This window comes from Numida meleagris, chromosome 5 (genome assembly GCF_002078875.1).
Source record: "Numida meleagris isolate 19003 breed g44 Domestic line chromosome 5, NumMel1.0, whole genome shotgun sequence".
Lineage (NCBI taxonomy): Eukaryota > Metazoa > Chordata > Aves > Galliformes > Numididae > Numida > Numida meleagris.
The window spans coordinates 4,280,759-4,287,593 of record NC_034413.1 but is presented as its reverse complement, the minus strand read 5'-3'; positions in this window follow the sequence as shown (position 1 = coordinate 4,287,593).

The window sequence follows — 6,835 nt, the reverse complement described above, 5'->3', positions numbered from 1 at the left end:
TCCCAGACTCTTTTTTGTTAAGCTCATACTAAAGCCTTGTACTAAATATTTAAAGAACCATTTTTGTCATCAGTCCTCAGAGTAGAAAAGTATCCAAATTATGACGTCTATGCATGCTCCCTTTGCTTCTTGTTGCCAGCTGCATCTTGGAATATGCTGTTTAACCACTTCTTTGAAATCATGATAATTAATGTCACCATCAGATTTACTACAGCTCTCGCCTCAGTCTTGTCCGATGGACATCGAATATTTTTATTAATTATGCATTTTTATACCATTCTGAGGTGTGAAGATCGAAGTCCTCCACATTCCTCCCTTGGGAACAAGGACAGAGTGAAACGAAGCCCAGAGATGTCCACTTTCTGTGCTCAGTGGTTGAACACAAGTCTTTGCAAAGGATTTAGAGGTATGTTGACTTTAATTTACATGCCATGCATCTTTAGGTGACTCCTGTTACAGTGAGTTATTGACAGTTCTGGAGCTCTGAATCAGACGTCTCCAACAAATGAAGTATGAGTAACTGGTGACTGTGTGGGGAACTGAGATAAGCATCTAGTTTATCTCACCTAGGGGGCCAGGTGTTATAGGCAACCCACTCTTTTCCAAAACAAGTCTGGTTCATGCCCTGAACAGGCCCATACAATGCAATGAAACAGGTGGGAATCCCATAGGAAAAAGTGATATCATGGAATTGCAGGTTCATGGTCCTGGGAACCTCCTTTACGTCAAGGTGTGATGGCAGCATGAGGAGAGCCAATGTTACATCGAGGCTGGGAAGTCCTTAGCACATGGCCCACTTTACGCTCTGGGCTGAGGAGTGTAGGCAGAGGAGAGGATCGCCAAAGCACAACATGGAGCTGCATCTTGAGGGGATGCAGTGGGTTTGTGTCTGAACACAAGACCTGGAGTGATATGTAGTCCTATGTTTTGGAGGTACTGTTTCAGAAAAAAAAAGAAGAGAGAGGGGATCTGGGACTTTTCCAGCCGTGCAGTTGCTGTAGCAACACTGGAAAAAGTCATAGAGTAAAATCTGGTTGCTGGATGCTTGTCCAGGTTTTCAGCACAGCTCACTGGATGAGCCCTTGTAATGTAAATAATTTGTGCCTTGGACTTCATGCAGAGGAGGCTGCATTTCAGAGCATTTCAGGGCCTCTCTTGTTTCTTCTAGGCTGGTATTTTCCACATCTTCCAGATGTGGCACATTATTTGTGTCAGACCTGAGCCGGGACTCAACAAAAGCCAGCCAAGCCATGGGCGCAGCACCTCAAAGAGAAGAGCTGCTATGGAACACCAATGCTTATTTACCCTGGAAAGGAGCAGCTCCAACAACATGTTTTTTCCCCAGTTAGCGCAAACTTGCTGTTTAACTCCTTCCTCACCAAAGGCTGCCAAATTCCCCAGGAATAGCATGGCTGAGACAAACGGCCATATCCTCTTCAGGAAAAAGAAGCAGCATATAATTGTTCTTTTTTTGGGGAGGGGTTGGAATATCTGCGTTTAGGATCCCTTAGCACTTTCTGAAGTGAGATACAATGTCATTTTCCATGCTTATTGCAGGGGAGTTGGACTAGATGACCTGTAAGGGTCAACCCTTCAACTGAAGATGATTCTATGATTCTATGACATGGACACCACCAACAAAAACCTGGTGCTGTCCATGGGATGAAAGTGAAGGAATTGCAGCTCCTTTGCAATTTGTAACGATCCCTTTGCAAAGCCATGGCCATGCCTCAATGCAAACAGAGCTTGTGGGTGCAGGCTGCTCAGAGAGGCAAATGACTCGCACTTCTCTTTCATTTCCTTTAGAATCTGCATGGCAGTGTTCAGCCATGCAGTGCGTGCATGCTCTTCGCAACCGGCCCATTTCAATGGCTTGAAAATGCATCAGCAAAAGGTAGCATATGGAAAATTCTGATTGGAAACATATGGGATGTTACATCAGAAACAGACTTCTCCTCCTCTGTGGATGATGATTTGCTCCACTAACAACTGTTTGGGGGAACAGCAGGGAAAATGAATTTCCTTTTTAGCAGAGCACCATCTCAGCCCTGTGGATCAATAACTTCAGCAGGACCGTGATCTCCACAACTGGCAGCACACAACCACATTTTGCCACCTATGACTTACTTGTCTTCAATCACTTATTTCCTATTACTAATTACTCAACGAAAGTGGTTAGTTGTGTATTAGGCACAGCTCTCTTTTTTCAAGTCCTTGACACCACCTGCATATCACCAGCTCTGAATCAGAGTTCACAGCCCTCAGCCAGATGAGAGTGTCACGAGGTGTAAAATGGGACTGTTACAGTAAAACAATTTCTTATATTTTCCTTCCTAAAACGAATTGTTTGAATCATTTCCCACTTCATGTCCTACTAGTTACCGGCTGCTTCTGCTTGCCCTGCCTGTGATTGTGTTTCTTTGCTACTGCCAAGGACACAAAGGGAAGCTGCTGCTGCAAGAGGGAAAAGAATGCTGTGCTACATTCCATCCCAACTTGCGTGGCACACAGCCCCACTGGGGGCTGTCTGGGTCTGTGACAACCTGCCAGGAGCAGAATGTCCAGCACCGTGTTGGGAACACTTGTGTCGGACACTACTCCTTCCAGAACAACCAAAAGTGCAGCAGATACCACTCAGTCCTATTTTCGGTGCCAGGTTGGTGACCCGACACATCCTTACCCTGACCAGATTGCCACCCTGAAGAAGGCGCAGTTCTCAGGTATGAGAGAAACCCTTGATTGTGGTCTTCAGCTTCCCCAAACCCTTGCATCCAGAACAGTGATGTGCTCTCAATATTAGAGTCCTTAAATGCACTTTTTACTCTTTGATGGTCAGATTGTATACGTTTTGAGCTGACAACGATACAAATAATTTCTGGCCTTAGTATTGAAGTTTTAGGAAAGACAGAGATGGACGGAGTGAATGAAGCTTTGCAAACTTTCCAGACCATTTGTCAGATGACTTTCTTTTCCTGCAGCGGGAGCCTGGCAGCAGCGACCTGTGCTGGGAAATGCTCAGTGCATCAGCACGGCCTTGGTGTTCGTAGGCTAATTTTTGTTTTGAGTGTAACTCTTGACTCACGGAAAAATAATCTAAGTGTTTTGGGTTGGCCCCAAACTAGATCTTCCTTGAATTAATGACTGTTTCAAAATAAGTGTGGAGAACCTTTTATGATAATGTTTTCATCCTCTTGCCTGCCCCTTGAGAAGCAGAAGCCATCTCAAGTGCGTTCTCGGCAGCTGTTTGCTACACAGAACTCGGGCTTCGCCAGAGAGAAGTCCAACAACCAGCTCTACCAGCCATGCCCCGCTGCCACTTCCACCCACAGGGGGAAGTCTCATGGTAAAGCCAACGCCGAGGCACGGCACGCAGCCAGCCCGTTGTAGCTAGAGGTCCCTGAGCTGCAGCAAGCAAACATCCCCATAAAGTCAGTGCACTGGGAGGCACGCGCACCAAAGAGAATCTGAGCGGCTAAGTTTAGTCCGGATAGGAAATTAGCTTGAGGTTAAGTAAAGTTTTCTGCTACTTTGTTTTGTTTTTAGATTACCCAAGAGATGTTCCTTCCTGGAAAGGGAAATAGAACAGATACATAGCTGTTTTTCTATCCCTTCGTTTACGTGGCATCATTTCAAGTGTGATTTATCGTGTGTTTGTCATCTAAACCCTACCGGCTCCTTTCAGCAGAAGGGCTTGGCGTGCCAGTACCAGGACTTTGTGCGGCACAGCTCCCATGTGGGGTTTTCTTCTGAACGCTCACCCACATGTGGGCAATGTAAATGTCTATTTAAAAAAAAAAGAAAATATTCACATCCAGTCATTAGAATGAGTATTTATCACAGAATGGATGGAAAATGATGAGCTCTGCTGTGAAGCGCCTAAGCTAGGGTTACTCAGAATCCAGCAGCACCAGCCAAAGTCAACCCTAAGCCACAGAGCTTCTGGATTCACATTTTAGCATCTGCCCTAACGTTTTCGCTTTGGCATCATTTTGCTTTTGCTTAGAGTGATACTACTGAACCTGAATTCCAGAGCAAAGTGCTTGCAAATGACAGGCTGTTAGCATACAACACACCAAACCTAAAATTTCTGATCTTTTTCATTAAAGAGGTCAGTTTAGGTACTGCAGCTGTGTGTGTGCATATAATCTTTTCTACTAGTTTTGTTTTATTTTGCAACAGGCAGGGTAGGAGTGACTGCAGCAAAACGTACTGCTACAGGTTTATTTACTAATCCAGGACATAAATCTAGCTGCTTAAGCAAACCCAAACTGTTTAAACAGTTGTTTAAGTAAACACGAAGCATGAGGGACACCAGCAAGGATTCCAAACATGCTCTGAATGTTGGGGTCTTGGATTATTTTGTTTAGCCAGGCTCTGCCATCACTTCTTGTGAAGTGCACACACGGACTGACAGGGTCAGCTCCTCCCCAGCTCCCTCAGCACCACACAATGGGTTGGATGCAGACACAGAAAACATCCAACTCTATCCTTTGAAACGGAGTCAGTGCTTTTTGTATGATGGCCTTAGGAAGCAGCTCGAAGGGCTGGGTGAGTTTGGGTTGGGATATGCCAGAATTTGTACAGAGGGGTGTCAGGAGCAACTTCTGAACTGAAAAGCTTGTACTTCCCTGCTGCAGGTGTGAAATAGCTCTGGTGGCACACCTTGGGATGTGAGGTACCCGGTCAATGATGTAGATGAGGACAGAAGGAAACACATTTTCAGCCTAGTGGATTGACTGCTCTTATCCTTGCGTGCGTTTTATAAATCATTTTCGTTTCACTTTCTGGAAGTTTCCAAAGAGTGCATTATTCAAAACATCCAACTAGTCCTTCTGGGACTGAGTCACGCTCAGACAGTCACTGCATTTAATTATTGATATTTTTTCAAGTTCCTTTGAGTTTGTTCCTCTCCGTGCGACGTGTGCAGCTGCACCTCTCGCAGCAACAAGGAGGAAGCTGGAGCCGTTCTGCCCAGCAGAGCTGCCCATCTGCTGCTGCAATGGGCTGGTTCCATCAGCTGTGCTTCACCCCAGGGCTGGGGCACTCACTGGGCTGTTGGAACAGGTGCATAGAGAGGGGAAGGTCAAGCAATGTTTAGGAGTTCTAAGAGTTAACGTGCTGTCTTGGGGATGCCAATATGTTACAAATGCAATGCGCGTATTTCTGGAAAATTATGAATCACATTCTTTTTCCCGTCAAAGTTACAGCTGTTTTCTAGGATGTCAAATCCGGAACCCCTTCCAAATAGCAAAACAAATTAAGTATGACTAGCCAGGCTGGTAGGGAGGGTATTTTCAAGAATGGGAAGAAGAGCAGATAGCATTCTGTTTGGTAGCCTACCTGTGGCAGGTGAAAGACAGGCAAGCGCCATGCGGATAGGGTAGTCCGTGCAGTGGACAAGTTAATTCTAATGGTGAGTGAAAGAGGATTTTACAAAATATATGAGTTTCTTTAATACATAATACAACTAATGCACCTTCCTGATGACCTTCCCCTTGTATGTGTTGGATTCATCCTGCAGCAGATTAAGTGCCTACGGCAAACCAGGTGAGAGAGCTGGTTGAGTTCAGCCCCAAACTGGCAATGGCCTTCCAACAAAAACCCAGCATCCCCTGGGCATGAAGGAGCTATGCATGAACAGTCCCAAGCAGAACCTTGCACAGAGAGGAACAAACTCGTATACATTTGACAAAAGAACTCAAGGTTTTTGCAGCATCGTTGTGTCTATCTGTGCTTTTCTTCCTGAATTGTATTTGGGATCTAAAATACCATAAAGAAGTAATTTCCACTTATGAACTCTTCTTTCAGGTGAAAGAAGTTGCACTTGAAGCTTCATTACAGCACTTTGATGCTGAAATAAGAATTCCCAAAGCAAAAATGGTACTTTTTGCTGTTTGTGAAACTACCTTCATTTGGAGCAGTAATTTGATGTTGAGAAGGAAAGCAAACAATTAGCGCAACCTCATCCTGAAGTGCAAGTATTTTCATGCTTTTTCTGCCTCCTGATTGCAAAGACAATATTTACATATGCATACAAATCATATCACATATTTAACTAACACTAGAACTGCAACAGTTGAAACTGCAATGATATTTGGTTGATATTTTAAAACCTTGATTATAGAATCATCGAATCATGGAAACGTAGAATCATGGAATCATAGAATGACTTATGTTGGAAGATACCTTAAAGATCATCAAGCTCCAAACCCTCTGCCCTGGTCTGGCTTCCCCCCACCAGCTGAGGCTCCCCAGGGCCCCATCCAACATGGACTTGGGCACCTACAGGGATGAGGCACCCACAACATGATCAGCAAACACCAAGATATTCAGAAAACAGCTGGATCTCTGATATTTGGTAGGGCCAATCTTCAGGTGGTTGAAGGGTCAGGATCCCTTTCTAATGAAGCTCCGTATCATCCAACAGCACCTTACAGAATAGGTGCATCCTGGTACTCAATGTATTTCCTAATTCTTGTCTTCCTGAGGTGCACAAAATGCTCTGGGAACATGAAGAGCAGCATTCAAAGTCCCTCTACCTCCAGCAGAAAGTTGCACGTTGAGATGCCAATTGAGAAGGTTATCATCGTGCACATGTTGTTGCCATTTAATTACTCCCTTTCCTGTAAAGAGTCTGGCTTTAATTAAATGGCAAAACAACGTGTGGACTTTTCTTCAAGCCATCTTAAAGCACTCACTTCCTCCTCCGTGTTCTGTGGTTTATTAGATTTGAATGAGTAATGGGGTGGTTTCATTTGTTTAGTTAAATTAAAGTGGTCAGCAACAATTTCCTGCCAGAGCAAACTGTGGGCTGATTAATAATATTGGTGTTGGT